The sequence below is a fragment of the Scyliorhinus canicula genome, chromosome 4 (genome assembly GCF_902713615.1).
Source record: "Scyliorhinus canicula chromosome 4, sScyCan1.1, whole genome shotgun sequence".
Classification (NCBI taxonomy): domain Eukaryota; kingdom Metazoa; phylum Chordata; class Chondrichthyes; order Carcharhiniformes; family Scyliorhinidae; genus Scyliorhinus; species Scyliorhinus canicula.
The window spans coordinates 134,123,518-134,138,915 of NC_052149.1; the positions used below are offsets into that span (position 1 = coordinate 134,123,518).

The 15,398-nt window shown below is 45.2% G+C and overlaps 1 protein-coding gene across 2 annotated transcripts in view; it reads right to left on the minus strand.

The window, feature by feature from the left end:
* The window catches only part of LOC119965021 (Kv channel-interacting protein 1-like), a 604,872-nt gene that overhangs the window by 299,606 nt on the left and 289,868 nt on the right, over nucleotides 1–15,398 (minus strand). The gene's annotated exons all lie outside the window — the stretch shown is intronic.

Here is a 15,398-nt window from a genome sequence, read left to right on the forward strand (position 1 = left end):
CTTATTCAAAGAGGACCGATCAATTCCCCCGTTCGCGTCCGCCAGGATCTAGTGTTGGGTCCTATTGCTGGGGATGTATGAGTACAGCTTGGAACACCGCCCCGGCGCGAAGATCCTGCGCAAAGGTGCGTTAAGTCGCCTCCCCCTCCCACAAGGCCGTCGACCCCCCCCCCCTCCGCGGGGGTGATGGTGGCTGCGCTCCCCTTTATGGACTCATTGCCAATGATGGCGGCCCAAATAAAGGGTTAGACACACAACGGACACATGGTTGTCCCAGGTCCGCCATATGGTGCTCTCCGGGACCCAGAACAAGACGTTACCTGACGATTTGAAGGTCTACGCCGCCAACATTTCCGGAGCTCAGTGTGGAGGATGGCGTCCTTCTTTGGGGAACCAGGATGGTAACCCTGAAACTCGGCCGAACGACCTCACTACAGGTTCACAGGCTGCAAGCAACGATGGAAGGGTGACTTTGGATCACATAAGGGTCACCCGGGGGTATCCAAGATGAAGATGCTCACCCTCAGTCATGTCTGGTGGCCAGGTTTCGACAAAGACATTGAGAAGCTGGCTCAAAAATGCGGGCCATGCCAGGAGCAATAAACTATACAGTCAGTTCAAATCTTTTCTCTTTTTCACCCCTGCCGTGCGATAAACAGCTCCTCAAACACTGTCACAAACATCCCCCACCTTTTCTCAAACCCCTCTGCAGAGCCCCTTAATTCATACTTTATCTTCTCCAACCGCAGGAAGTGGTACAGGTCACCCAACAAAGCCACTACCCCCGTGGCGATTCCGACCACCACTCCAGTAAAAATTGCTGCTGTGCAATCAGAGAGGCGAAGGCCACAACATCGGCCTTCCTCCTCGCCATGAGCTCTGGCATCTCTGAAACCCTAAATATCGCCAACGAAGGATCCGGGTCCACTCCCTCCTCCACTATCCTGGCGAAGACCGCGAACACTCCCACCCAGAATCTTCCCAATTTTTCACAACTCCAAAACATGTGTGCGTGATTCGCTGGCCCCCGCCCACACTTCTCACACTCATCTGTTACCCCCTCAAAGAACCCACTCATTCTCGCCCGAGTCATTTGCACCATGTGCACCACCTTAAACTGTATCAGGCTCATGCTTGCACAAGAGGAGGTCCCATTTACTGACGCAGTGCCTCACTCCATACTCTAATTGATCTCCCCTCCCAACTCCGCTTCCCATTTCTCCTTGATCTTCACCACCCGCTCGCCTCCCTGCTCCCCCAGCCACTTGTATATAAGATTAAATGTACATGGACTCGTGCCAGAAGCCGACAGAGAAGTGTAGAAATCTAAGGAAAAAACCAAGTCCGACATATATAGAATTTGAAAGCATTAAACAAAATAATTTTGATGGGTAGATCAGAGCATTAAAAATAGGCCAAATATATGATAGATACATAGATACTTAGAAGATAGGAGCAGGAGGAGGCCTTTTGGCCCTTCGAGCCTGCTCCGCCATTCATCACGATCATGGCTGATCATCCAACTCAATAGCCTATTCCTGCTTTCTCCCCATAGCCTTTGATCCCATTCTCCCCAAGTGCTATATCCGGCCACCTCTTGAATATATTAAAAGTTTTAGCATCAACTACTTCCTGTGGTAATGAATTCCACAGGCTCACCACTCTTTGGGTGAACAAATGTCTCCTTATCTCTGTCTGAAATGGTTTATCTTGAATCCTCAGGCTGTGATCCCTGGTTCTGGACACACCCATCATTGGTAACATTTTCCCTGCATCTACCCTGTCTAGGCCTGTTAGAATTTTATAAGTCTCTATGTGACCCTCCCTCATTCTTCTGAACTCCAGCGAGAACAATCCCAACCTAGTCAATCTGTCCTCATATGGCAGTCCCGCCATCCCTGGAATCAGTCTGGTAAACCTTTGCTGCACTCCCTCGAGAGCAAGAACATCCTTCCTCAGAGAAGGAGACCAAAACTGCACTCAATACTCCAGGTGTGGCCTCACCAAGGCCCTGTATAATTGCAACAACACATCCCTGCTCGAAACCTCTTGCAATGAAGGCCAACATACCATTAGCCTTCTTTACCGCCTGCTGCACCTGCATGCTTACCTTCAGCGAGTGGTGCACAAGGACACCCAGGTCCCGCTGCACACTCCCCTCTCCCAATTTACAACCATTCATGTAGTAATCTGCCTTCCTATTTTTGCTTCCAAAATGAATAACCTCACACTTATCCAAATTATACTGCATCTGCCATTGATTTGCCCACTCGCCCAAACTGTCCAGATCATGCTGTAGGATCCCTGCATCCTCGTCACAATTCTCCCTCCCACCTAATTTGGTATCATCCACAAACTTTGAGATGTTACATTTTGTTCCCTCATCCAAATCATTAATATATATTGTGAATAGCTGGGGTCCAAGCACCGATTCCTGTGGTACCCCACTAATTACTGCCTGCCAATTTGAAAAGGACCCATTAATCCCTATTCTTTGTTTCCTCTCTGCCAACCTGTTTTCTATCCACCTCAATACATTTCCTCCAATCCCATGCGCTTTAATTTTGCACAATAATCTCTTATGTGGGACCTTGTCAAATGCCTTCTGAAAGTCCAAATATACCACATCGACTGGCTCCCCTTGTCGACTGTACTGGTTATACCTTCAAAGAATTCCAACAGGTTTGTCAAGCATGATTTTCCCTTCATAAATCCATGCTGACTCTGACGGATCCTGCCACTGCTTTCTAAATGTTCCGCTATAAAGTCCTTGATAATGGATTCAAGCATTTTTCCCACTACCGATGTTAGGCGTACTGGTCTATAATTCTCTGCCTCCCTTTTTGAATATCGGAGTGACGTGAGCTACCCTCCAATCTGCACGGACAGTTCCAGAGTCTATAGAATCCAGGAAGATGACCACCAATGCATCCACTATTTCCAGAGCCACTTCCTCAGCACTCTGGGATGCAGATTCTCAGGCCCTGGGGATTTTTCCGCCTTCAATCCCATCAATTTTCCCAGCACTATTTCTCTAATAATGTTGATCTCCCTCAGTTCTTCCCTCTCACTAAACCTTTCATTCTCCAACATTTCTGGGATCTGATTTGTGTCCTCATTTGTGAAGACAGAACCAAAGTATATATTTAATTGCTCAGCCATTTCTTTGTCCCTTATTATGCGTTCCCCTGTTTCTGTCTGTAGGGGCCTACATTTCTCTTTCCCAACCTCTTTCTCTTCACATATCTGTAGAAACTCTTAGTGTCAGTCTTTATGTTCCCTGCAAGCTTCCTTTCGTACTGTACTTTCCACTTCTTAATCAATCCCTTGGTCCTTCTTTGCTGAATTCTAAACTGCTCCCAATCTTCAGACCAATTATTTTTCTTCGCCAATCTGTATGCGTCTTCCTTGTATCAGATACTATTTCTAATTTTATTTGTGAGCCATGAATTGACCCTCTTACCCCTTTTTCTTTTGTGCCAGCCAGGAGTGAACAGTTGCTGCAGTTCCCCCATGTGTTCCTTGAATGTTTGCCATTGTCTATCCACTGTCATCCCTTTAAGTAACTCTCCCTAATCTATCTTGGCCAATTCACGCCTCATATCCTCATAGTTTCCTTTATTAAGATTCAGCACCTGATTCAACACTCTCCACCTTGATAAAAAATGCTATCATGATGCTCTTAGGGAAACAATTACTTTGGAGGCATTTAACAATTCACTTCCTGCAGTAATGAGAACTCCTGTGGAAGAGCAAAGAGTTAAAATGGCGAGATGGGCCACAGAAACAGCAAACGATTTTCAATTGCTACATAAAGCGAAGTGCGGTATTCTACATCAATTTCAATCGGTGAAAGATAGAAACTAGGGAAATAAGAAATTTGCATGTAGTCAATGGAAAGGAGGTGTAGTTGGTGATATTAATGAGGATGTGCCTCAGAGTAAAAAGCAAACTAATAGAGAGATAAGAGCATTGAAGTGCTATACTTGTAATAAAGTTGAACAAGTGAAGTCTCTCAGAAAAGTACTGGGAAGACAGACTAGATGAAACAGGATGAGCCAGCAGGGTTTATTAATGTGGCAGGAAAAATCATTGACCCAGTGGAAGTAGTGCCACAGAGTGTACAACCTGTTCAGAGGCTGGTGGGTACGCAGATAGCAGAACTTTTGAAGTTTTTTATTTTTGAGGATAAAGTGTACTCATGTGTACAAGGTGGAGTCGGTAAGGAAATTAAGGACGCGATTCTCCCAAAGGGAGACAAAGTGCCGATGCCGGAGTGAAAACCGAAGTGCTTCACTCCGGCGTCGGAGGCCGCTCCTCGCCCCCTATTCTCCCACCCCCAGGGGGCTAGGAGCAGCGGCGCGTAGATTTTGCGCGCCGGGCCTTGGCGCCGCCTGAATGCGCGGTTGCCGTCCTCCCCTCCGCCGCCCTGCAAGACATGGAGGATTGATCTTGCCGGGCGGCGGAGGGAAAAGAGTGCGTCTTTCGGAGACGCCGGCCCGACGATCGGTGGGCACCGATTGCGGGCCAGACCCCTCCTGAGCACGCCCCTGGTGATCAATCCTCCCTCCCCCCCCCACAGGCCCCACATGCAGCATTCGCGCGCTGTTCACGCCGGCAGCGACCAGGTGTGGTTAGCACCGGCGTGAACGGGTCGGATTAGGCAGGCCGCTCGGCCCGTCCGGGCCGGAGAATCGCCGTTCGACCGGCCGTTTTGGGGGGGGGGGGGGTGGGAGAATCGGGTGCGGGTGCCAGGGCGGCGTGGCGTAAATCGCCCGACACTCCCGTGATTCTCCCACCCGGCATGGGGGTCGGAGAATCACGCCCTAAATCTTACAGGATACAAGAACAAGTCAATCTTTATAGTGAGAGATGAGAAGCTATGTAGTTTGGAAGAAGTAATGCCAGAAAGGTGGTAATAGGTGGAACTAGTAGTGAGAGCCTTAGTGCACCACTATATAAGGTAAGATAAGAGAGTAATTGAAAAGTGCAAAAGTGGTATTAGGAATAATCGAAAAAATACCATTTTCAGGCATACATTTTATCCGGGGTAATGATGTTGGCCATGCTAAATTGCCCTTGGGTGTCTAAAAAGGTTAGGTGGGGTTACTGGGTTACGGGTGTGGGATTAAGTGGGGTACTGTTTCCAAGGGCCGATGCAGACTCGATGAGCTGAATGGCCTCCTTCTGCACTATGGTTGAAAAGCCAGTGAAAGTCAAACAACTGCGATGTTGCAAGAGGTATAGTGTTTCCTGATTGTGCAGTAACCTTGTAGAAGTGGATTTCATTTGGAACTTCGCTGATAGGGTTAATATAACAGTTCTGAAAAGCTCTGTGAAAGAGATGTCAACAGGTCAAGGGATGAAATAAAGGGAGTGTGTCTGACCGGCATCTGTGAAAGCAAAGATGTCAGAAGGTTATGGGATGGAATATAGGGAGTGTGGCATTGGTACTAATTAATGTTCTGACCCGCATCTGTGAAAGCAGAGAGGTCAAAAAGTCAAAGAATGGAATGAATGGGAACCGTTACTTTATTGCAGAGATAACGTAATTAAGCTCGTTTGACCAGTTGGAACAAATAAACATTGAAATGTAAAAGGAAGGGCCTTGGAATGAGATAAGCCAGATGGCCATGGGATACAAAAACCTTTGTATTAATATTGATAGTGACTTGTGCTAATGATTATGTCAAAAATAACCTCCCGACCTCGAAGAATAATTCCATATATGTACATGTTCTGGATCCTTGCCAAATCATAGGTGTATCTAGGAATTTAAGGGGACCACCCCTAAGCTGTAAGATGTATAAAGATACCGTCCTTATTCTGGGATTTTGGCACTTCTCGAAGGTGGTTACCCGACTGCTTAGAGATTTGTCCCGGCCGTAAATAAACGAATATTCGTTACTGACGTGTTCGAGTGTTTTACTTCTGGACTGACGATCAGATACGTGAAAGCGCAATTCACAACCTGACCACAAAGCCATGGAGACAGGAGGAAGAGAACTTGAGGAGTGCCAATACGGCGCTTGAGGTTCAATTGTCAGAAACCATGTTTGATCAGATGGTTAGTCAAGGCCAAGAGCAGGTGGTAGATGAACTATCAGGAACCATGTTTGATCAGATGGGTAGTAAAGAAGGTGGTGGAGGAAGCGGATGTCTTCAGTTCAAGCAAGTTGGTTGAATTACAACAAAAAGATTCAAAGATAAATCAGCTATATCAGAAAGCAAAAATGGAAATGGAATCTGGGTGTATACCAGAATGTTATTACATACAGCAGAAATAATGTATTGGGCAGCATGTGGCGCAGTGGTTAGCACTGGGACTGTGGCGCTGAGGACCCGTGTTCGAATCCCGGCCCTGGGTCACTGTCTGTGTGGAGTTTGCACATTCTCCCCATGTCTACGTGGGTTTCACCCCCACAACCCAAAGATGTGCCGATTAGGTGGATTGGCTTTGCTAAATTGCCCCTTAATTGGAAAAAAAAAATTGGGTACTCTAAATTTAAAAAAAAAGAAATAATGTATTGAGAAAATGGAGTTTTACATATTCAAGCAGATGGGAAATGGGCCGAGGTTCATCAAGAGGTATTACTCGTGGATTATAGAAAGGAGGTTTTGCGGGTAACGCATGAGAATCAAGTCGGGGGTCATTTAGGGGTGAGGAAAACGCAAGCAAAAATACAAAGACATTTTTATTGACCCAGACTTCATAAGGATGGAGTTGAATTTTGCCATACGTGTCACACATGTCAGGTAATAGAGAAACGTCAGGTGGTAATCAAACCAGCACCTTTAATACTGCATCCTGCATTTGAGGAACATTTTACCAGGGTCCTAATTGATTGTGTGAGACTCCTGCATAAAACCAAAAGTGGGAATCCGTATCTGTTGACCATAATCAAGTGACTACTAGATTTCCGGAGGCAATTACATTATGAAACATTACAGCTCAGAGGTTTGGAGAGAAGTGAACCAACGTTTTTACTAACTATGAACTACAAAAAGAAATTCAATCAGATCAGGGATCCAATTTTATGTCAAAGTTATTGAAGGAAGTTAAGGATAACTAAATCACAAAGCAGTTTAACTCAATGGCATTTCACCCAGAATCACAAGGGGCATTAGAAAGATGGAATCAAACTCTAAAGGCCATGTTCAAGGCCTATAGTCAGGATTATCCGGACGATTGGGATAAAGGGATTCAATCTGGACTATTTGCACTGAAGCAACTAAATTCAGTCTATTTGAATTGATTTTTGGTCATGAGGGGAGAGGACCACTTAAATTGACTGTGTTTGTAATAACTCTTTCAGATTATTTTGACTTTCCTCCAGAGGCAGCACAGTAACACAGTGGTTAGCACAGTTGCTTCACAGCTCCAGAGTCCCTGGTTCGATTCCCTGCTGGGTCACTGTCTGTGCGGAGACTGCATATTCTCCCTGTGTCTGCGTGGGTTTCCTCCGGGTGCTCCGGTCTCCCCCCACAGTCCAAAAATATGCAGGTTAGGTGGATTGACCATGCTAAATTGCAACTGTGCTAAACACTGTGCTACCGTGCTGTTCACTGGAGGAAAGTCAAAATGATCTGAAAGAGTTATTGCGAATAACTTAGGATGTACAAAAGTAATTACGCATGATGCAGATATCAGAAATGCTTTTCCCATTAAACCACACCCATGCAGGCTCAATCCCATAAAGACAGCACAGGTACAAACAGAGATGGCTGATTTACGTGAATGCAAAACAGAACTCCCTGACAGAGTTAATGAAGAGCTAAGGCTAGGAAGCAGCTGGCGTGGGATCTTCATCTTGCAGAAGGTATCTATGGTGGTTACGCGGGGTGAAAAGCTAGATTGAAAAAGCAGATTCGGAAAAAAGCTGAGATCCAGCTTCAGGAACTCCAGCATACCAGCAATCATCTGCATGAAATCAAAGAGGAGCGACACCAACTTCAACAAGAGAGAGCTACGCACAAGACAGCAGGTTGCAATGTACAAAATTATGAGGGTAAGAAATAGAGTGGACAGCATAAATGTTTTTCTCTTGGTGGAGAATTCTAGAACCAGGGGGCATAAATTCAAGATAAGTGGCAGAAACTGCAGAGGTGACAAAAGGAAGACCTTTTTTATACAGAGGATAGTGGGAGTCTGGAATTCACTGCCCGAGCTGGTGGTGGAGGCAGAGACCCGAAACTCTTTTAAAAAGTACTTGGATCTGCACCTTAAGTGCTGTAAAATGCAGGGCTACTGGGTGCAGGAAGTGGGATTAGAAAGGGTCCTGGGTGTCATTGGGCTGGCATGGACAAGATAGGCTGAATGGCCTCCTTCTGTGCTGTAACTTTTCTATGATTCTATGAAACAAACGTCAGGAACTGTTGAGCTTCAAGAACAGTCAAATTCCTATCCCAATGGCGATACAGGAAATGATGACACTAGAATCTGGTAAGGAAGGACAGGTGCAGGATTGTAAAATCACCATTTTACAGAGTGCATCGCCTATGGTGAAATATGGAATCTGGAGGCTTAAGAGAAGAACTGGTCATTGACTTCAGGAAGCAAAGTACTGTACACACCCCTGTCAGCATCAACGGGGCCGAGGTGGAGTTGGTTAGCAGTTTCAAATTCCTAGGGGTACACATCTCCAAAGATCTTTCCTGGTCCCCCCACGTCGACGCTACCAGCAAGAAAGCACAACAGCGCCTATACTTCCTCAGGAAACTAAGGAAATTCAGCATGTCCACATTAACCCTTACCAACTTTTACAGATGCACCACAGAAAGCATCCTATCTGGCTGCATCACAGCCTGGTATGGCAACTGCTCGGCCCAGGACCGCAAGAAACTTCAGAGAGTCGTGAATACCGCCCAATCCATCACACGAACCTGCCTCCCATCCATTGACTCCATCTACACCTCCCGCTGCCTGGGGAAAGCGGCCAGCATAATCAAAGATCCCTCCCACCCGGCTTACTCACTCTTCCAACTTCTTCCATCGGGCAGGAGATACAGAAGTCTGAGAACACGCACGAACAGACTCAAAAACAGCTTCTTCCCCACTGTCACCAGACTCCTAAATGACCCTCTTATGGACTGCCCTTATTAACACTACACCCTGTATGCTTCATCCGATGCCAGTGCTTATGTAGTTACATTGTATATCTTATGTTGCCCTATTATGTATTTTCTTTCATTCCCTTTTCTTTCCATGTACTTAATGATCTGTTGAGCTGCTTGCAGAAAAATACTTTTCACTGCACCTCGGTACACGTGACAATAAACAAATCCAATCCAATCCAAGAGCTGGTACAAATCTAGCCATAATATTCTGCAAACTTTCAACATGCAATGACTTATGTTTTACACTGTCCAAATGCACCAGCTGTTACCAATTATTTTTTGGTTATCCTGAACAGACAGCAAAGGAAGCATGACACAAAACAGTTGATAAATGTAAAGAACTGATGAATGCTGCAATATCAATTAACAATCTGTCTCACTACGAATTGAAAAAATCAGCTGCTAAAGCCAGGCAACTACATGGAACTGAATTGTTGATGAAGTTTTTTTTGTGTAACAGTATGTACTGTCACTGAGACCACTTTTATGTCTGATACCAGGAAAACGTGGACAGAAGAAGCCCGAACATTGTCCGAATGAAAATGTGATTGTTTTTATTTGTTTTAAATAAATTTAGAGTACCCTATATTTTTTTTCCAAACAAGGGGCAATTTAGCTTCACCAATCCACTTACCCTGCACATATTTTTGTGAGACCCACGCAGACAGGGGGAGAATGTGCAAACTCCTCACAGACAGTCACCTGAGATCAGAATTGAACCCGGGTCCCTGGCACTGTGAGGCAGCAGTGCTAATCACTGTGCCACCATTCCACCATAAATGACGTCATTTGTGTATAGTAATGGTTCATTTTTTCTTTAGGAGGGAGGTGTTACGTTAGGGAAATTGGATCGAAGATGGACTAGACAATTTAGGGCTTAACAGACTGAGGGTAAACCTGCTGGAGCTGGAGCTGAGATGGAAGTATGCACACACACAGGGCCTAAGTTACATTGTCCCATTCAGACTTAAATTCATTCATGGGAATAAACAGGAAACATCTGTTCAGCTGGGGTGATTCACACAAGATCCATTGTCCTCCGGGACACTCTGAACTGACCAGCCATTAACCCAGTACAGAGTTTGATGACCTTTGACCATAAATTGGAGGTTAATTGCATTTTCATTGCATGGCCCTGTGCTTTTGTGTAAACCGGAGTGGGTAATCAAAAGCCTTGATGAGGAGTTCAAGTCTGGATACCCCAGGACAGAGCCATAGTTTGAGGGGCTACATGGAGTTCAGGGAGAGAAAAAGAATTCTGCTCGAACAGAAGGATTTGGAAAGCTACTGGGAGAGGTCATGAAATGTTGTTATAGTGACAGGATTTTGGAAATGGGTCTGAAGGAGCTGCACGAACAGCAGGAATATGTAAATGCAAGTATCATTTTTTGCCTGCTTGCGGAAGTGGAGTTGAAAGCTGTATATTTATTTTACTTGCTGTTTATTGGGAAACCATGTGTTAGGGTTAAGAGATACATGAATGCTGTTCTTGTTAGGTGTGAAGTTTAAAAGTAAGCCCTATTTCTTAGGCAATCAGTCCTGGAGCGAATCGATCTTTCTACACAATTGTGTTTCTGGACCAGTATCTCAGTCACTGTTAGGATCTGGTCTGGCGTCCGTAACACTGGATTTATTTCACACTATATCATCGACTAAGTTTCACTCTATTTCACTGGGTAACTTTCATTCTATATAACCAGATATATTTCACTCTATATCAACAGTAAGTTTCACTCTATATCACCAGGAAAGTTTCACTCTTGTACAGATCATCTTGTACATCATTATCTGTCCATTGTTTCCCTTTGCCTTTTATAATTTTTCTATATGGACAATTACTGGGTCACTGTCTGTGCGGAGTCTGCATGTTCTCCCCATGTCTGCGTGGGTTTCCTCCGGGTTCTCCACTTTCCTCCCACAGTCCAAAGATGTGCAGGTTAGGTGGATTGACCATGCTAAATTGCTCTTAGTGTCCAAAACGGTTAAGTGGGGTTCCCGGGATATAGGTCGGAGATGTGGGCTTAAGTAGGGTGCTCTTTCCAACAGCCGGTGCAGACTTGATGGGCTGTAAATTCTATGATTCTAAATAACCTTTAAGATGGACTTCACCTAAAGAGGAAACCCCGGCAAGATGTGTTGCTTGGTCTGGCCTCAGTGATGACACCTTTTGATGTATTTGGCTGGCAGCCAATAAGCTACTTCATAGTCCCGGCTCTCAACTGACCTTCGATGCTGATTGGGGCTGCCCATTCTAGAATGTTCTGCACAGGCAGGCAGGCCTCATTCTAAAGAACGAAGAACAGTATAGGAACAGGCCCTTTGGCCATTCAAGCCTGCGTTAATCATGATGTCAGTCTAAACCAAAACCTTCTACACGTCTGTGGTCCATATCCCTCTATTCCTATCCCGCATTCATTTATTCGTCAAGATGCCTCTTAAATGTCACTATCATATCTGCTTTCACCACCTCCCCCATCCATGTGTGTTCCAGGCACTCACCACCCTCTGTGTAAAATAACTGTGCCTCGCACATCTCCTCTAAACTTTCCTCCTCGCACCTTAAACTTATGTCCCCGAGTAATTGACATTTCCACCCTGGGAAAAAGGGTCTGAGTATCCACTCTGTTTATGCCACTCATAATTTTGTAAACCTCTATCAGGTCACCCCACAACCTCTGTCGTTCCAGTGAGAACAATCCGAGTTTATCCAACCTCTTCTCATAGATAATACCCTCCTGACCAGGCAACATCCTGGTTAACCTCTTCTGTACCCTCTTCTGGTAGTGTGGCAACCAGAATTGTTTACAATATTCCAAATGTGGTCTAACTTAAGTTTCTATGCAGCTGCAGCATGACCTGCCAATTTTCATACTCAATGCCCTGGCGAATGAAGGCAAGCATGCTGTATGCTTTCTTGGCTACCTTTTCCACCTGTGTTGCCACTTTCAATGATCTGTGGACATGTACGTCCAGATCTTTCTGCCTATCAATACTCCTACGGGTTCAGCCATTTACTGTATAATTCCTACCAGCGTTAGACCTTCTAAATGCATTATCTCACATTTGTCTGGATTAAACACCATCTGCTACCTCTCCACCCGAGTCTCCAACCAATCAAGATCCTGCTGTATCCTCTGACAGTCCTCATTGCTATCCGCAATTCCACCAACCTTTATGTTGTCCGCAAACTTACTAATCAGACCAGCTATATTTTCCTCTAAATCATTTATTTATACTGCAAGTAAAACACCTTCACCAAGATCTCAGCACTGATCCCTGTGGAATACCCACTAGTCACAGCATTCCATTCAGAAAAGCGTCCTTCCACCGCTACCCTGTGATCAAGCCAGTTCTGTATCCATCTCACCAGCTCACCTCTGATCCCTTGTGACTTCATCTTTTGTATCAGTCTGCCATGAGGGATTTTGTCAAATGTTTACTGAAGTCCATGTAGACAGCATCCACTGCACTACCTTCATTAATCATCTTTGTCACTTCCTCAAAAAACTTGAGCAGGTTCATGAGATACGATCTCTCCTTCACTAAACCAGTTTGCCTCTCATTAATAAGTCAACTTGTTTCCAAATGTGAGTAAATCCTGTCCCTAAGAATCTTTTCTAATAATTTCACTACCACTGACGTAAGGCTCACGGCTCTATAATTTCATGGATTTTCGTACTACCCTTCTTAAACAACGGAACAACATTGGCTATTTTCCAGTCTTCTAGGACCTCGCCTGTAGCCAATGAAAATACAAAGAATTCTGTCTAGACCCCAGCAAGTTCCTCCGATGCTTCTTCAGTATTCTGGGGTTGATCCCACCAGACCCTGGGGACTTACCTACCTTAATGTTTTTTAAGGTGCCAAACACCGCCTCCATTTTGATATCAACATGACCCAGAATATCTACATACCCCTCCCGAGACTCATCATCCACCAAGTCCATTTCTTTGGTGAATACTGATGAAAGTACTCATTTAGTACCTCGCCCATTTCTTCTGGTTCCACGCATGGATTCCGTCCTCTGTCTTTGAGTGGGCCAACCCACTCCCTGGCTACCATCTTGCTCTTTATATGTTTATAAAATGCCTTGGGATTCTCTTTAATCCTGTTTGCCAAGGACTTGTTTAAGTTCATTCCCACTTTCTTTATATTCTTCAAGGGCTTCATCCGTTCTCAGTCTTCTAGACCTTACGAATGCTTCCTTTTTCTTTTGGACTAGGCTCACAATATCCTTTGTTATCCAATGTTCCCAAAACTTGCAATACTTATCTTTCATCTTCACAGGAACATGCCGGTCTTGAATTCTAATCAACTGATGTTTGAGAGGGGGCAGCACAGTGGCGCAGTGGTTAGTAATGGTGTCTCACAGCACCGAGGTCCCGGCTTCGATCCCGGCTCTGGGTCACTGTCCGTGTGCAGTTTGCACATTCTCCCATGTTTGCGTGGGTTTCACCCCCACAATCCAAAGATGTGTAGGGTAGGTGAATTGGCCACACTAAATTACCCCTTAATTGGAAAAAATGAATTGGGTACTCTAAATTAAAAAAACAAACTATGTTTGAGAGACTACCACATGAAAGGTGTGGATTTACCCTCAAATTGCCGCCCCAAACTAAATTCTTCAGTTCCTGCATAATATTGTTGTAATTAGCCGTCCCCCAATTTCACCTTCACCCAAAGACTACTCTTATCATTATCCAAGTGTACCTTAAAATTTATTGAATTATGGTCACTGTCCTCTAAATGCTCCCCTACTGAAACTTTGATTGCCTGGCTCATTCCCCAATACCAGGTCCAGTACGGCCCCTTCCCTAGTTGGGCTACATACATATTATTTCCAGAAACCCTCCTGGATGCTCCTTAGAAATTCTGCCCAGCGAAGCCCCTAGCATTAAGTGAGTCCCAGTCAATTTAGGGAAAATCACTCACCACAACCAACCTATTTTTCCATCTTTCCAAAATCTGCCTACAAACCTGCTCCTCTATATCCCGCTAGCTGTTGGGGGGTCTGTAGTAAACCCTCAGCATTGTGATTGCACCTTCTTATTCCTGAGCTCTACCCATATTGCCTCTCTGTATTAGCACTCCGAGGTGTCCTCCCTCAGTGCAGCTGCGATATTCTCCTTAACCAGTAGTGCAACTCCCTCACCCCTTTTGCATCCCCCCTCTATCTCACCTGAAACATCTAAATCCTGGAAATTTAGCTGCCAATCCTGTTCCTCCCTCAAACAAGTCTCTATAAAAGCAGCAACATCGTAGTTCAAAGTACTAATCTCACGTTGAAACAAATGCACTTCAGCCCCCAATCCCTTTTTCCGCAACGTCTCCCTGTCTGCTCTTCCTCTTAGTCTTGCTGGCCTTAGTCTCTAGCTCTCTCTCAGTTACTTAACCTACTGACCTACTGCTCTGGTTTCCACTCCCCTGCCAAATTAGTTTAAACCCTCCCGAGTGACGCTTGCAAACCTCCCGATGAGGATATTGGTGTCCCTCTCATTTAGGTGCAACCCTTCCTTTTTGTATAGGTCCCACCTGCCCCGGAAGAGATCCCAATGATCTAGATATCTGAAACCCTCCCTCCAACACCAGCTCTTTAGTCACTTTTTAGCTATTCCTAGCCTCACTGGCATGTGGCACAGGGAGTCATCCCAAGATGACACCCCGAGAGGTACTGTTTTTTAATTTACTACCTTCTGAGGGGAGGTTTTGTTTTGATCCTGCAGCTGGAAGGCCGCAACTCTGATTTCTCTCTCATCTGATGGATTATTTGCGAAGATACAGAATAAAGACCTTTCTCTGCAGTTTAACCTGCAGGGAATCCAGTCCAGCTGCGGGGGGGAGGGGGGGGGGGGGGCATTGTTTGAAAACCCTTTTTAAATTCTCATGTGGAGAACTCTAGTCTTACCTCAGTGAGGCTGATAGTTAATCTGGTGGAATGGGAGCAAGTTAGCATTAAACAGAGCATGAGGGACCTTCTGTGTGAAGGCCCAGATTAACACAAGTTAAAGTGACCCCCAAGAGGGCATCCCATAGCCTGACAATCTTGCTTGAATGATACAGGCAGAAGAAATTTGTTCACAATCTAACTGGTGGTTTCAGCACTCTGTGTCCTGAGAAGATAGCCAGCTACAACAATTTCAACATCAGCAACAAGGACACTCATCTCTCTTCCATTTCTATCCCTATCATTTTACCCCTTTGCCTTCCTCTGTGTGTGTCTGTGTTTCGGTAGAGGGTGCGATGCTAAAAGGGGAGAGTAATAGGTTAGCTGGCCATGCGTG